The 14,980-nt window shown below is 38.2% G+C and overlaps 4 non-coding genes across 4 annotated transcripts; 2 read left to right on the top strand and 2 right to left on the bottom strand.

The window, feature by feature from the left end:
* Window positions 1–3,301: 3,301 nt before the first annotated feature.
* On the bottom strand, window positions 3,302–3,420 carry LOC148096412 (5S ribosomal RNA). The gene has a single exon (XR_015717262.1). It is a non-coding gene; the product is annotated as a 5S ribosomal RNA (ribosomal RNA).
* Window positions 3,421–3,766: 346 nt separating this feature from the next.
* Window positions 3,767–3,885, top strand: LOC148096413 (5S ribosomal RNA). The gene has a single exon (XR_015717331.1). It is a non-coding gene; the product is annotated as a 5S ribosomal RNA (ribosomal RNA).
* Window positions 3,886–4,723: 838 nt separating this feature from the next.
* LOC148096414 (5S ribosomal RNA) lies at window positions 4,724–4,842 on the bottom strand. The gene has a single exon (XR_015717301.1). It is a non-coding gene; the product is annotated as a 5S ribosomal RNA (ribosomal RNA).
* Window positions 4,843–5,199: 357 nt separating this feature from the next.
* Window positions 5,200–5,318, top strand: LOC148096415 (5S ribosomal RNA). Its single transcript, XR_015717263.1, has one exon. It is a non-coding gene; the product is annotated as a 5S ribosomal RNA (ribosomal RNA).
* Window positions 5,319–14,980: the final 9,662 nt, after the last annotated feature.

A 14,980-nucleotide genomic window follows, 5' to 3' on the forward strand; every position in this document is an offset into this window, starting at 1 on the left:
AAAGAAGCTACCATCTGTCACGTGGTTCTGTGTATTTACATTGCATACCATGGGGAAATAATCATTTGATCCCCTGTTGACAACACCTTCTCACGATCATCATCACCCCATGAGGCAAGATCTTGCATGCAGCAAGATAAGAGGTCTTCGGTCTTGACTATGGTGGCACAAGACTGTAGATTTGTATTGTCCCTGTAGACCTCAGTAACAAATCCTTTGACACCTCTGCAGTCTTCCCCATGGTGGTGTAGAAGTTGGAATGGAAGAGACTGATACTGTAGAGGTGTGCTTTTTACACAGAATAAACTGAGATCAAGATTGTCTTTAAATGGCTAATTTATTAAGTGCAATCCAATCTGTGGGAGCCAGAATTCTAGCTTGGTTATTGGGCATCAAGTACTTAGTTCAATCAATGACGTGCAAATCAGTTAGTATGTTTATGTGATGTGTTGTTTTCTGGATTTGGTTGATATTCTGTCTCTGCATTAAAATGAAACTACCATAAATATTAGAGACTGTTCATTCCTTTGTAATGGAGCAAAATTACAAATTCAGCAGGAGATTAAATAATTAATCCACTTCGACAATGACAAGATATTTTTTCTGCTCCAAATTCTTAATTTGGAAAATGTTCCTGTTTTTCTTTCTCCAGGAAACAATGAGGATCCTGTTTGCCTGTTTGCCGCTTATGGTGCTCTTTGCCACTGGACTCTCAAAACCAGCCAACCTTCAACCCAAACCAATTGAGAAGCGTCAGAATGAAACCCCTTATGAAAAGTTTAAACGACAGCATGTAGATGCCAAGATGACTGCGAAAAAATGTGATGCAGAAATAAAAAACAAGCAGATCTACAATGTTGACAACACTTGTAAGGACACAAACACGTTCATCCTTAGTGATTATGAAAAGGTCAAAGCCATTTGTAATGGTCATGGGTCACCTCATAAGAATACTTGCTTGACAGAGAGTAAAGCAAAGTTCAGTATTGTTAAATGTGACCTAAAGAATAATGGAGGCAGGAAACCCAACTGTCAGTATAAAGGCAAACTTCTCACTAACAGAATTGTTGTAGTGCAATGTGGAGGATTACCTGTGCACTATGAGAAGGACATAGTGACCTTTGAATCCAATAACGCAACTATAGGAAAAATCCCCATGGACTCTACTTCTGTACCCACAAATATACATGTCTGAGAAAACAAAAGAGCAACATTTATCCTCAGCTCTAACCAAAAGTTGCTGGAAACATCTTGTTCGTTACAAGTTTTCACTCGAGCCTGTCTTATCAGTAACTGTTACATTTAACATGTGACCAGCTTCACACATTTCATTAAATAATATAAAACTGTTTTCAAACTATATTCAACCCACCAATACTGATATATTAACTGTACCGACTGTAGGATGCTGTGTAGAAATAATATCTTCAATCAAACTTGCTTCTAATAAAATATTTTTATTTGATTTGTTTATTGACATATTTTTTCTTCAATTTTTACCATCACCAGTCACAGGACTCCTAAGGTGAAATGTTCATATTCAGCACCCTGCCTCTCAGATGTTTTTTGTTTTTGATGTTATTACATTTTATTGCTTTTTTCTTTCATTTTATGCCAACATTTTATTTCTAAGATGAGCTTTAAAGCATCAGAATTATAGCAAAAGTCTAAATATTGTTGCTATCACTCCTGCTGCAAAGATCAGGGTCAAACATTGTTGGGCTTCCTTCTGTGTACACACCTGCATGAAGGAGTGTTAGGGCCACATTAAGAAAACAAATATTACTGATTACTTGGAGAATAAAGTCAAAATTATTATTATTATTATTCAAGAATAAAGTTGTAATTCAATTTAGAGAAACATGTTGAAATGTGGAGATTGCCATTGTTGTTTCAAGACAAACTACCACATTTGCTTTACTGCCTGCAAAATGCCTTGTTTACATGACTTAATGAAATAAACTGATCGCACGTCTTGTGATACACCAAAAATCCTCTGTATTGAAATCGGATGTAACCATTGATAATCATGCAGCTGTTCATTTTCTGTCTCACCAGATGCAGTGAAGTATGATTTCACTAACTCAGAGGGTGTAGCAACTGTAGCAGTTTGTCTTGAAACAACAAATGTAATCTCAACATTTCATTTTTCCCCCAAAATAGATTTTCTACTTTAATGTTGAAATTTCTACTTTATTAAACACTGTCTCACAGACAGACTGTAGCTTGGAGACAAATGAGATGAGCGGAACATCTGCCGGAATATACAATCACAAAAGAAAAGTGGAACACACACACACACACACACACACACACACACACACTGCAGAGAGAGCTGCAGTCTCCAACAAGATTTAAATTATGGCAACTTTTAGTGGAAATAGCTGACTGCAGCATCACGATGGCACTGATGTAAAGGGTTGATTGACATGGATTGACAGCAACATCTGCAATTAAAGCACCCAGTGCAGCACCAAAGTGCTGTACAGTAAATAAGTAAAAAAAAAAACAGTAGAATAAAACAAAACAGAATAAAATAAAACACATAGTAAAGATTAAAACAGCCCTATATTTTAAAAAAAACAAGACAGAACAGCATATAATCAACTAAAACAACTAACATAAAAATAAACTAAAACTAACATCTTACAAGGTGTCAAAGGTCAGGGTGAAGAGATGGGTTTTCAGGAGTGATTTAAAAACAGGCTGAGAAGAGGCCTGTCTAATCTCTACAGGCAGATCGTTCCACAGTTTGGGAAATGCTGCAGCAAAAGCACGATGTCCTCTAAGTTTACGCTCAGTCCTGGGTACATTCAGGAACAGCTGACCAGCTGACGTATAAGGCTGTAGCAGCTCAGAGAGATAAGATGGGGCTAGGCCATGGAGGGCTTTAAAAGCAAATAAAAGAATTTTAAAATGAATGTGATGTGGTGTTTTTCCTGTAATTCTCTGTTAACTATGAACCAAAACTGTTTGATTGTTTTTTATAATTAGATTAAATTCCACTTGGCACATGTTGTTTGTTTGTTTTTTCTCTAACTTACTATGTCTCCATCTTATTCTCTCCCTAGTAAATGTGTTTTGTCCGTTTAATCAGTTATTGACAGTAAGGTGCTGTTTTAGGTTTTATGGCTGTTACTGTCAAAAGGAAATATTCCCTATGAGAGGTCTGTAATTAGCGCCTGGGAAATGGTCAGCGAGGCGCTTTTGTGCTTAAAAGAAAGCAGGAAGAAACTAGAAAGAGCAGGAAGGAGTAGTGACAGTTTTAGCGCCCTCTGCAGTTTGTGTGTGGAAGTGCAAAAGCTTACAGCACCTGGTATTCCCAGGCGGTCTCCCATCCAAGTACTGACCAGGCCCGACCCTGCTTAGCTTCCGAGATCAGACGAGATCGGGCGTGTTCAGGGTGGTATGGCCGTAAGCGAGGGAAGCCCGCTAGAAAACACCTTTTATACTTGGCAAATGTCACACACTTTCAAATATAGGATTGTGCTAAGCTTCACGTGTTACAGCCAAAACATGCAAACCTTTCTTGTCAACTGCAGCTTCAACACTGAGCTGCAAAAATGCTTTTCCCGCCGTAACGTCACGACAATAACACGTTCGTTTCTCACAGCACAGTGTTAAAGTGACAGAGAGCACACAGTGTGTTTGGAAGTCCAACATTTTTGTGGTTTGGACAATTCAACTTATATACAGGACATAAAAACGTAAGCATGACTGTGTCATCACAGCATGTATAAAAAGGCTGTTTCTGACGCCGTGCCTCGCTTACGGCCACACCACCCTGAACACGCCCGATCTCGTCTGATCTCTGAAGCTAAGCAGGGTCGGGCCTGGTCAGTACTTGGATGGGAGACCGCCTGGGAATACCAGGTGCTGGAAGCTTTTGCACTTCAACACACAAATGACAGTTTAAATATTGAAACGGATCTGAGGCGGCACTCTTTAAGCTCATTTTCTAATAGGATGGTTAGTGAGTCTTGTGCAAAGAGCTCTTCCACTGATGTAGTAATGTCAAATTCTTCAAGCGTTACATCAATATCACTGTACATGCACAGAGCACCTGTGGATGTTTTTGTGCAAACACTCACAATTGTTTATGACGTGAATATTGCAGCATTAAGTATGCATTATGACTGTGCTGTCATGTGCAGGTATTAAAAATAAAAGTAGAAACTAATCAGTATCCTTCACTCTAAATTGTTTTTTAAATCCCAATAAATGGGTTACAGTATCTACATGAACCCCGTTATCGAGGAAGCCTCTCACTTACGGCCATACCACGCCTGTTCTCATCTGATCTCTGAAGCTAAGCAGGGGCGGTCCTGCATAGTAGCGTCACCTTCACCTTGCTCCATGTTAGAAACTCCATGATATCGTGTTCCCTGCTCAGGGTAGCACACTGATGCGCATTTATTCAGTATTCTTCGGGGCCGCAGTCGGCAGCCAATAAGAGTTCAAACTCGTTGCACATGGGTGTCAGGTTGACGCTGTGCCCGCTGCACAAGGTTAACAAGTTCCTCACTACTGAGCCCAGACGGACTAGCCATAGACATTTTCTACATTTACAGAATAAATAAGTTCGTGTATTTCCTAAATATTTCGTTCTTGTTGTTGTTTTGTTTTGTTTTGCACAAAAGCGAAATGCAATCAGGAGCGTTGTCATGAAGCTGCCTCCACTGAGTGAGCAGCGCCCTCTGCAGTTTGTGTGTGGAAGTGCAAAAGCTTACAGCACCTGGTATTCCCAGGCGGTCTCCCATCCAAGTACTGACCAGGCCCGACCCTGCTTAGCTTCCGAGATCAGACGAGATCGGGCGTGTTCAGGGTGGTATGGCCGTTAGCGAAATGATTGTTCAGAAACGACCTTTTTATACATGCTGTAGCGACACATACACGCTTACGTTTTTGTTTTCTATATTTAAGTTAAAATGTCCAAACGACAAAAATGTTTGACTTCCAAATCGACCTAACACACTGTGTGCTCTCTGTCACTTTAACACTGTGCTGTAATCAACGAACATGTCTTCTTATCGTGATGTTACCGCGGGAAAAGCATTTTTGCAGCTCAATGTTGAAGCTGCAGTTAATAACGAAGGTTTGCATGTTGTCGCTGTAACATATGAAGTTTAGCACAATAATAGATATCAAACTGTGTGACATTTGCCACCGATAAAAGGTATTTTTTACAGCTCTGCTTTCGCTTACGGCCATACCACCCTGAACACGCCCGATCTCGTCTGATCTCGGAAGCTAAGCAGGGTCGGGCCTGGTCAGTACTTGGATGGGAGACCGCCTGGGAATACCAGGTGCTGTAAGCTTTTGCACTTCCACACACAAACTGCAGAGGGCGCTGCTGCTCCTGCTTGTGCTTAGAGGCAAGAGAAGTTAACATTTATGGGTGATAAAATCCTTTTTCTATCTTTTTAACATGAGAATATCAGTTTTCCATCTTGTGTTCCAGAGTAATCGGACAAAAGACAAACATAGAACAAGGAAAAAAGAGGCCAAGTGTCTCGCCTATAAAACAAAATTACTGTTTTCTGAATAGTCTCGCACAGATAAACATTTGCAGGGAATACCTTTTCCTTCAAAACAAACGTCACAGACTGTGTTTTTCTTTACTGATTGTATTTGAGTAGAAACTCAGATTAAAATGGCATCAGTGCTCATAAAATGATTTAAATGTAAAAGTAGGTGTAGTGGATCACTTTGCGTAGATCTAGATAAAAGTGCAGTAAGCAAAGACTACAGTGGTCATTGAGCAGCTGTTCCTATAATGTGAATCTGGGATAAAGGCACAGATTATTTGTTTGCCTTTGTTTCTTGGTTATTTCTTTCTTATCCAAATGGAAAAAGAGAGCATAAAAGTACTGTTTACAAGAAGCTTATCTATCTCATTGTGCCCACTATCATAAAATCTTGGTTGACTGAGCACTGAGCCATCTACCACTCAAAATTGAACCTGTGTGGGACAACAACAAAGTCCAGTATACTAAGTTTCAGTAATGTGCAGTTTTTTCTGTGGAAGATGTAAATCACAGTCAAATATTTTTCATACGAGGTGAAGGTTCTGCAATGTTCTGTCAGTGCGCCCCAGGGCAGCTGTGGCTACAATGTAGCTTGCCATTACCAGTGTGTGAATGGGTGGATGACTGAATGTAGTGTAAAGCGCTTTGGGGTCCTTAGGGACTAAGTAAAGTGCTGTACAAATACAGGCCATTTACCATTTAACTCAACAAGCCCTATTAACTTCTTATCAGTGATCATGACAAGTGTTAGTTTCTCTTTGCAGCATAAAAAGGATTATCTTAAAAGCACTTGTTGGATTGACCAATATTTAGAACAACGGAAAGTCCAAGGAACTCACTGTAAACCATTTTAAGCCATTTTTATACACTTACAGATTTGTTTCAAACAATCGTTTGTAATTACAAGTTGCTTTAATGTGTTACCACTTTGCCAAGGACTGGAAGAAGACCAAAGAGTCCCCCTTAGATCAGAGGGAATTTCTTATTACTGTGAACTGAGAGGATCCCAACCACAAAAAAACAATTTACTTCTGGAAAGACAGCTTTATGGGCAGACTAGACTATGACTGAGCTATATGGCCACAATGACAACAGTATGTTTGGTGTATCAAAGGTGATCCTTTGAAATCTGAGAACACGGTGCCAGATGTTAAGCCTGGTGGTGGTAGGATCATGCTCCGGTGCAATGGATCAGTGGCACTGATCCATTGCACAAATTGATGGAATAATGAAGGAGGAGTTTACAATTCATAATTGAAACTGACCTTCAGAGATAGAAAACCTCTATATTCAATGTTACTCCAAATGTTCATCCTCGACTTATTAGTAAAAAACAAAAACAAATTCATTATATAATATGTTCTGATGACATTCATCAGAGGGTTGGTCAAGTAAATGAACATGACATTAAGAGCAGAAAACACTGCAAGAGAAGTAATTCAAAACATGACTTTCCGTGAAGCCGTGCTGTCACACTGTGGCTAGACTGAGGGTTTGTCAAACATCTGATGACACTGCATCACAGAATTATCATTAACCACTTTGCTCTTTTTATGACCACAACTCAGCACCTTATGAGTGTTTGCAGCTTGGTAATGCACCGTGTACCAAAACTGTGAACAACTGAATCTGTTCTGAGAGCAGAAGAAACTTCTACAATTGCAATAACTCTAGATGTTATCACACTAACTACACATGTTATAATATGGTGTTACAAAGTGTTACATTATATATAATGTAACACTTTGTGTCATGTAAAACTCTGAAATCAAGCCTATAAATGGCCGTTTTTGACTACTTTTGAGTTTAACTTTATATATTTCACTTTTAGAAACTGCTTATTTCGCCTTGTTTGGTGTCATTATTTTCAGCACACCAGCACAAATAAGAATATACAGTTATTATTTCAATTTGGCTGCGTTTTTGACACTCAAAAAACACAAACAAAAAAACATAAAAGGCTAGACTACACACTCCAAAAATGCCACAAATCTCAAAACTCGCTGTTGATGTCGCTGTTTGGCCTTCACTTTAACAACTTCTCCTTTTCCTCAGCAGCCATATAATTTTGTGATTGGCTGTCATGCTGCATTTTCCCCCAATACGAAATGGAAATCACGTTTTACTAGCATTTTTTTTTTCGTTACATCCTTAGAAGATGCAGTTTTTACCGTTTCTTCCAGCACTAAAGGTGATTCTCAAAACTGGTATGTAGTTTGAAGTCTTTCTGACCCAAACTGAAACGAGACTCAGTGAGGGTTACTTCACACAGCTCATGTTGTTCAGAAAGCACTTTTAATGCTTCAATACAAATGAAGAAGATAAATAGCAGCCAGATGCTGCTAATCAACTGCACTTGATTCTTGGTTTACCAGCAAGTGTGAGCATTTCTATGAAAGCATAATTGGCAGTTAACACAGTGTCATAATTTTTCTAGAGATGGACGTCCTAGAAAATTCACCCCAGGGTCAAACTGTGCAATGTTCAGAAAAAGGTCAAAAATACAAGGTTACACCTCAGACTCTACAGGCCTGAGTTAGCATGTTAAGTCCATGACAGTACAATTTGAAAAAGTTTGAATAAGTGTGGCCCTTGAATAAGGGTTGCAAGGAGAAAGTCTCTTCTCTCTAAACAGAGCATGACGGCATGAATGCAAATTTGGTAGCAAAGTTGCAAAGCATACCAGCACGAACGCCTCATACAAGCTGTCAGCACAGTGGTGAAGGGGTGATGACTTGAGCTTGTTTTGCAGCTACAGAACCTGGGCCCCTTGCACCATCAAATTTTCACTGAACTCCCTTGTATACTAAGTACTCTAGAGTCAAAAGTGAGTTTGGGTCAAGCAGCAGGGCAAAGATCCCAAGCACATCAGCAAAGCTGCAACAAAATGGCTAAAAAAAAAAGACAAGAATCAAGGTTTTGCAATGGCCCGGTCACAGTCCAGACCTCAACCTAAAATTCAGTGCTGGGAACTTGAGAGAGCTGTACATAAACAAATACCACAAACCTCAATGATCTGACAAAGCCATGTAAAGAAGAGTGAGTCAAATATCCTGAGCAACCTTGTGACAGACTGATAGTCATACAGAAACAATTTGGTAACATTATTGCTGCTAAATGTAGCTCTATAAGTTACTAAATCAGTGTTCTTATTTTTTACTAGTACTCTATAGATTCCTCAGAAAACACTCTTTTCCACATGACTGTATGTTTGTTTGTTTTCTTCTGACTGTGCTATGAGGATTAAGTTAAGATTTTCTTAACAGTGCAGCAGCAGCTGGAGAATGCTGCTTGGCTAACAGGAAGTTCTAAAAGACCTGATCAAATGTCTTACTGGAAATATTTGGTAAGTTAAACAGCAAACAATATAAATGAGAATATTGTTGAGACAGCAAAAGTTGAACTGAAAGGTGGTTTATTGTGTTTATTCTGGCGGTTTTACTGCTTTATTTTTATTTGACTCTCACAAAAAGCTCTGCTGTACATCTGTGAAGACAAATATATACACAAGAGAATTTTATACCTTATAGCTCACAAGTAAAACAGACATGATGTGTGAATACAGAGCAGAGGAAAAATTGGGGGGACCTGTGCCAAACAGTTAATTCTGTTCACCTGGACGTAGCGTTTTCAGTGGGAGAAGTGCTCCGTCACTCATCCTGCACTGAGTCAGATTTTGCTACATGATTGCTAAATGATTCCTGCAAACGTTCTGTGATGATTCAGAAAATATTGGTAAATGGGGATGACAGGAAGAACAGATCTGGAGACAAACTAAAGTGATTCCATGTCTCTTTTGAGTAAGCTTTGATGTTTGAACATATCCAATTAGAAGTTTCAGGGCTCTAATTGTGCTATGTGCTAAATGCTCATTTTTATGCAGCATTAATCTCATTGTTTTAATAGTGCTACATTTGACCTTGTCTCTGATTGGAGCACTCACAGGGATCATGTTGTGTGGAAGAAGAGTTCAGCTGAACAACACATGACATATTACACCGAGTTAACAAAAACTAAGCCAAATGCAGTTTTAAACAAAAAAAAAAAAATCATTATTCTGGGTGTTTACCTAATTTTATTTTTAGACACATTTTATTTATTTATTTATTTAAAAGTAATATTTTACAGAAAAGTTTTACGGAAAAATGCCTCTTTATTCTCTTCTATTGTAAAGCCAGGTATGCACGACAACCTGCAGCTGCATGCTGTTGTGGTCATTGGTGTCACATTAGGTTCTGAACCACAAACAGAGAAGTTTCTTAGAACTGCTGGGCTAGTGATGTAGGTATTGATGCAAATGGCTGCTTAAGGTGGTGCCACAACAGTGTATACAAACTGAAGCTCCCAGAGCCAAATGTTATTTGTTCTTCTGTGAGTGAGGTGAACTATAACCTGCTCAGGTAGAATTTAATAACAGCGAGTCTGAACTGCACTTGACTTGATCTCTGCTCATCTCCAGGTTTCACTTCTCATTCAGTAAGAACTTGGTTTTTATATATTACATTTTTAAAGACAACAGACTTTTGCATACTTCCAAGAAAGAGGGTGAACTCACTCTCCTGCCACACTTATACTCACATTCACATACTCATCTCCAGACATTGGCTTCAAAACATGCTGGCATCATCTGGGTTCTGTGAGGATGCATATCATACATAAGTAATGCAAGTACTGCATGTCAGGATGGAGGCCTGTCTTTACTGATTTATGTTCAAATAAAGTTTAACTTTAATTCCACCTTCAGGGCATTTCAGTCGCTGAAGTCATCTTCACCACCTGCTCTTCCAGACGACGGACTTGTGCCTGAACACCTGCAGTTAACCAACCAAACACTGATCAGTAAAGCAAAAAATGGTATATGTTCTCATTTGGAAAAATTCAAATCAGGCACGTGCAGAGGGGGGGGGCTAGAGGGGCTTGAGCACCCGCCCCTTTCCTGATGGGTGCCCAAAGTGCCCTTTTGTTGAGGCAACTTTTTAAAAAAAAAAGTATTTTTTTTTTTAATGTGTGTGTGCGTGCGGAGTCCTGTCTGTGCCCCTCAACAATAATATTTAACTATTAATCACAGTTTTGCTAAATAAAAGGATCTGGCTTGCATCAGTCACATGATCACATTTAACCAATGATCGCCCTTGATGGCAGAACGCGCTGGTTACGAGCCGGGAACGAGCTCACAAAGAGCACGCGCATTTTTTGCGGTCCGGAGCTGTAGGAGAAACAAGTTAACTCAGAGACACAGACTGATGCGACAAAACCAGTAAGTAGGTGTACAGCGTACACTGTAGTGTATAGCACACAGGAGTATTAGCTTATTATGTACACGTTGGTAAGTTGAAGCAAACGAGCGTGCTGTGTGTGCAACAGCGTGACAAACATTAACTGTCCTTTTATTAACGGCACAAGTAGTGCTGGTCATAGCTGCTGGCTACCTGTGTAAGGCTGTCATGGGTCTGTAGCTCTGTCACCGTTTTAGGGAACATATTTAGTTTTAAAGTAAGTTTCCGGGCTTTTCCTGCCTTTCTGGAGGGATTATATTTCACTAAAAAACGATCTAATATGCATGTCCACATAATTATGCAGTATTATAATTATAATATATTAAAAACCACACGCTGTATTTTAAAGAACATACATTAAGAAGCAGATTATATTAGATTTATATTTTAAATAAGACAAAGTTTGGATTTTACAGCAGTAAAATGATTGTATCTCTACAGTTTAAAAATGTAACAAGCTTTGCCCTGCACAGAGTGGATAGTGAAACAAATGGAATCATCATAAATACATTATTTCATATTTATTACTTCTCCCTCCTCATTGCTTTATTATTGTAGCTCTAGTAATAAATAATAATGTAAGGATTCTGGATCAGCACCGTGATGCCCATAGTATATACAGTATTCTGAAGAAGGTCTAAAATGTCACTGTGTGTGTGTGCATGTGTGTGTTTTATTTAGATGGATTTAAAAAATATATATTACTCATGATATAACATTGTCCAGACATGGCTGGTAAGGACATGAGAAGGAAACAGTAGGAGCTGTGTGAGGCTACTAAAGGCAGTGCTATAACATTTTTCTGTCATCATTTTATTATAGATTAAGTGCAAGAGTTGTTAGGTGTGGATAATTAGATTATAGTTTATTGCAATAGCAAGTTGTGCCTTGTTCTCAGATAGACAGCAAGTGGAGAGTGATATATGAAATGATGGAAGGAAGAAGAGAAGCAAAGAGTGATTCACAGGCAGAGCCTAAATTATTTCTCACAGTTTTTTGTTGCCTTATGGTTCCAAGCGCTGTCACCAATCTTTGCATTTTATTATTATCTCATGACACTTGTTTAATCAGCTACCATCTCTCCTATGGACTTTTTAATGTCTACAGTCTCAGATCAACACAGCCCTGCCCTCCAGCACTATCCACAGCAACCCCTCTACAGCAACATTGTACATCGGGTAAAGCATCGGCTACGTTTGCTTTGCCTTGTTGCCCATATTAGATTCTTGATGAATGTGTGTTGTTGTTATTCAGCCTGGTTCAATGTGCCCCTTTTTAACTTTGAGCACCCGCCCCTTTAAACCTCTCTGCACGGCCCTGATTCAAATTACAAGTTTTATAAATTTCTAATATAATAATTACATTTAGCAAAAATGTTGTCTCTTTGTGATCACATCTATTATCAATATCAGTGCTTACACAGCTGTGACATGTATGAAGATAATATTTTTTGTGACAGCTATTACCTAACTGCATTCAGCCACCTATGATCCTGTGTATGGTTCAACTCTTGAACTACCAAAAAACTCACCAAGGTTATTTAAAAGGCTTATTCTCAGGAGGATTAATTTCCACTTGTTTACATAAACTTGTTTTCTTTTTTGCAACCAATTAAATAACAAAATGCAAAAATCATAACAATAAAACAACTTCCAAACATCCTATATCAAAACAGACCAACTTTTATCCTGGGCTGCATAAATTTGAATAAAACCTTTGCTACATATATGTTTATATTAATAAATTAATAAAGTAAAATTGTTATTATTAGTGGTAAATGATTTGTGTGTTTGTTGGATGCACCTCAGAGCAACAGGAAACATGTTGAACCGTAAATAGTGAAGTAGATGCGCACATCGTTTTCAAGAGTAGGTAGCGGGATCAAAGTGCAGATGGCATAACGGTGTCAATATTAGACTGAAGGGTCACATTTTCAGACACGCTCCAGTAACCTGCAGTCTTTACAGTGAGGACACACAAACATTAACCCGACTGGAACATCACTGTATGAAAATATATGATCTGTATTTGTCTTAGCTTCAAACACTGTTTAAAATCAAATATTAAACCGAACAGCGGTAATTACCTGTTCTGCAGAGCTGTGTGTAGCCATCAGTTAGAAAAATCAACAGGTCCTGTTCCCCTGTGAAAAGTCGCTCTGCTGACTCTTCAAGCTCAGGTTAACTCTGTCTGCTTCTGTTGTCTGTTAACATAATATCTTTGACAAATTTCAGTCTGGCTTTCATAGAGCTCATTCTACTGAAACAGCCTTTCTTAGAGTTTCCAATGACATTCTGATGCAAAACAATGCAGGAAAGTGTTCTGTACTCCTAATGTTGGACCTCACGTCAGCCTTTGACACCGTTGACCATTACATTTTGCTTGAAAGGCTGAAATACTGGGTTGGTGTATCTGGGTCTGCCTTAGAGTGGTCCTCCTCGTATCTCTATGAACGATACTTTTCTGTGGCGGTCTCTAAGTACAGGTCATCTTCCACGTCCCTGTCCTATGGTGTGCCACAAGGTTCTGTGCTGTTTTTAATATATCTACTTCCTCTCCAGCATATTTTGAGCCCCTTTGAGGTCAGATCAGACAAGATCGGGCGTGTTCAGGGTGGTATGGCCGTAAGCGAGAGACATAATGCATAAAAGGCCTTTTATAGATGATTACAGATTTAGATTTGATGCATTACAGATAGATTACACCAGGGGTGTCGAACTCTTTATATATTTCACTTTAAAAAATTTACAGTCATCATTTCATTGTGACTAAATCTAAGCAGGAATGTTTTTTTTAAATCTCTATAAAAATGTTTTTAATCAGTCAATTTTAATATGAATTGAAAAATATAAATTGTATATTTCAAAACTATGTTTAAGTTGCTCCTGCCTTTTAACTGGACTTGGAGTATACATGCATAATAAACTGGACTGGGTTAAGAACACAGCTGCACTCTACAGGAAGGGCCAGAGTCGTCTCTATTTTCTGAGGACGATGCTCAGGATTTTTTACAAATATGTTGTGGCCAGTGCCATCCTCTATGCTGTTGCATGCTGGGGCAACAGGTTGACGGTCACAGGTGCCAACAGGCTCAAACTGATCCGCAAGACCAGTAATGAGTGGAGATGGAGATGGACTCCTTTAGGGTGTCTGAGAGGCAGATGTTGTCCAAGAAAAGAAGCACATTCAGTGAGAGACAGAGATTATTAAAATGCACCACTGAACAACACAGGAAATCAATCCTGCCCGTGGCCATCTCCCTGTACAACTCCTCCATCAAATACAGTTATACCCACTGGCACATGTTCTACAGTAAAATGACAAATGACAAAATTCACAAGTTAGATTTAAATGTCAGTCACACATATTTCCCCTCACCTCTTGATATTTATAATTGCGTGATTTGTGTGTATATCTATATCTATATATAGATATAGGTGTATATATATATATATATAGATATCTATATAGATATATAGATATCTATATATATATATATATATAGATATCTATATATCTATATAGATATCTATATAGATATATATATCTATATATATATATATATATATATCTATATATATCTATATATATCTATATATATATATATATATATATATCTATATATAGATATCTATATATATCTATATATATATATATATATATATATATATATATATATATATATATATATATATAGATATAGGTGTATATATATATATATATATATATATATATATATATATATATATATAGATATATATAGATATATATAGATATATATATATATATATATATACACCTATATCTATATATATCTGAATGAACGGATGTCCCAGAAAATTCACCCCAGGGTCAAACTGTGCAGTGGTCAGAAAAAGCTCAAAAATCCAGAAGCTACATCTCAGACTCTACAGGCCTCAGTTAGTATGTTAAATGTTAAAGGCCATGACAATTAGAAAAAGTTTGAATAAGTGTGGCTTGTTTGGAAGGGTTGCAAGGAGAAAGTCTCTTCTCTCTAAAAACAGCATGACAGCATGGCTGCAAGTTTGGTAGCAAAGTTGCAAAGCATACTGCACAAAAATCTCATACCATCTGTTAGTATGGGGTGATGATTTGAGCTTGTTTTGCAGCTACAGAACCTGGGCCCCTTGCAGTCATTGAGTTTTCCATGAATTT

The sequence above is a fragment of the Neolamprologus brichardi genome, chromosome 23 (assembly GCF_056152115.1).
Source record: "Neolamprologus brichardi isolate AB-2024 chromosome 23, ASM5615211v1, whole genome shotgun sequence".
In the NCBI taxonomy this organism is placed as follows: Eukaryota; Metazoa; Chordata; class Actinopteri; order Cichliformes; family Cichlidae; genus Neolamprologus; species Neolamprologus brichardi.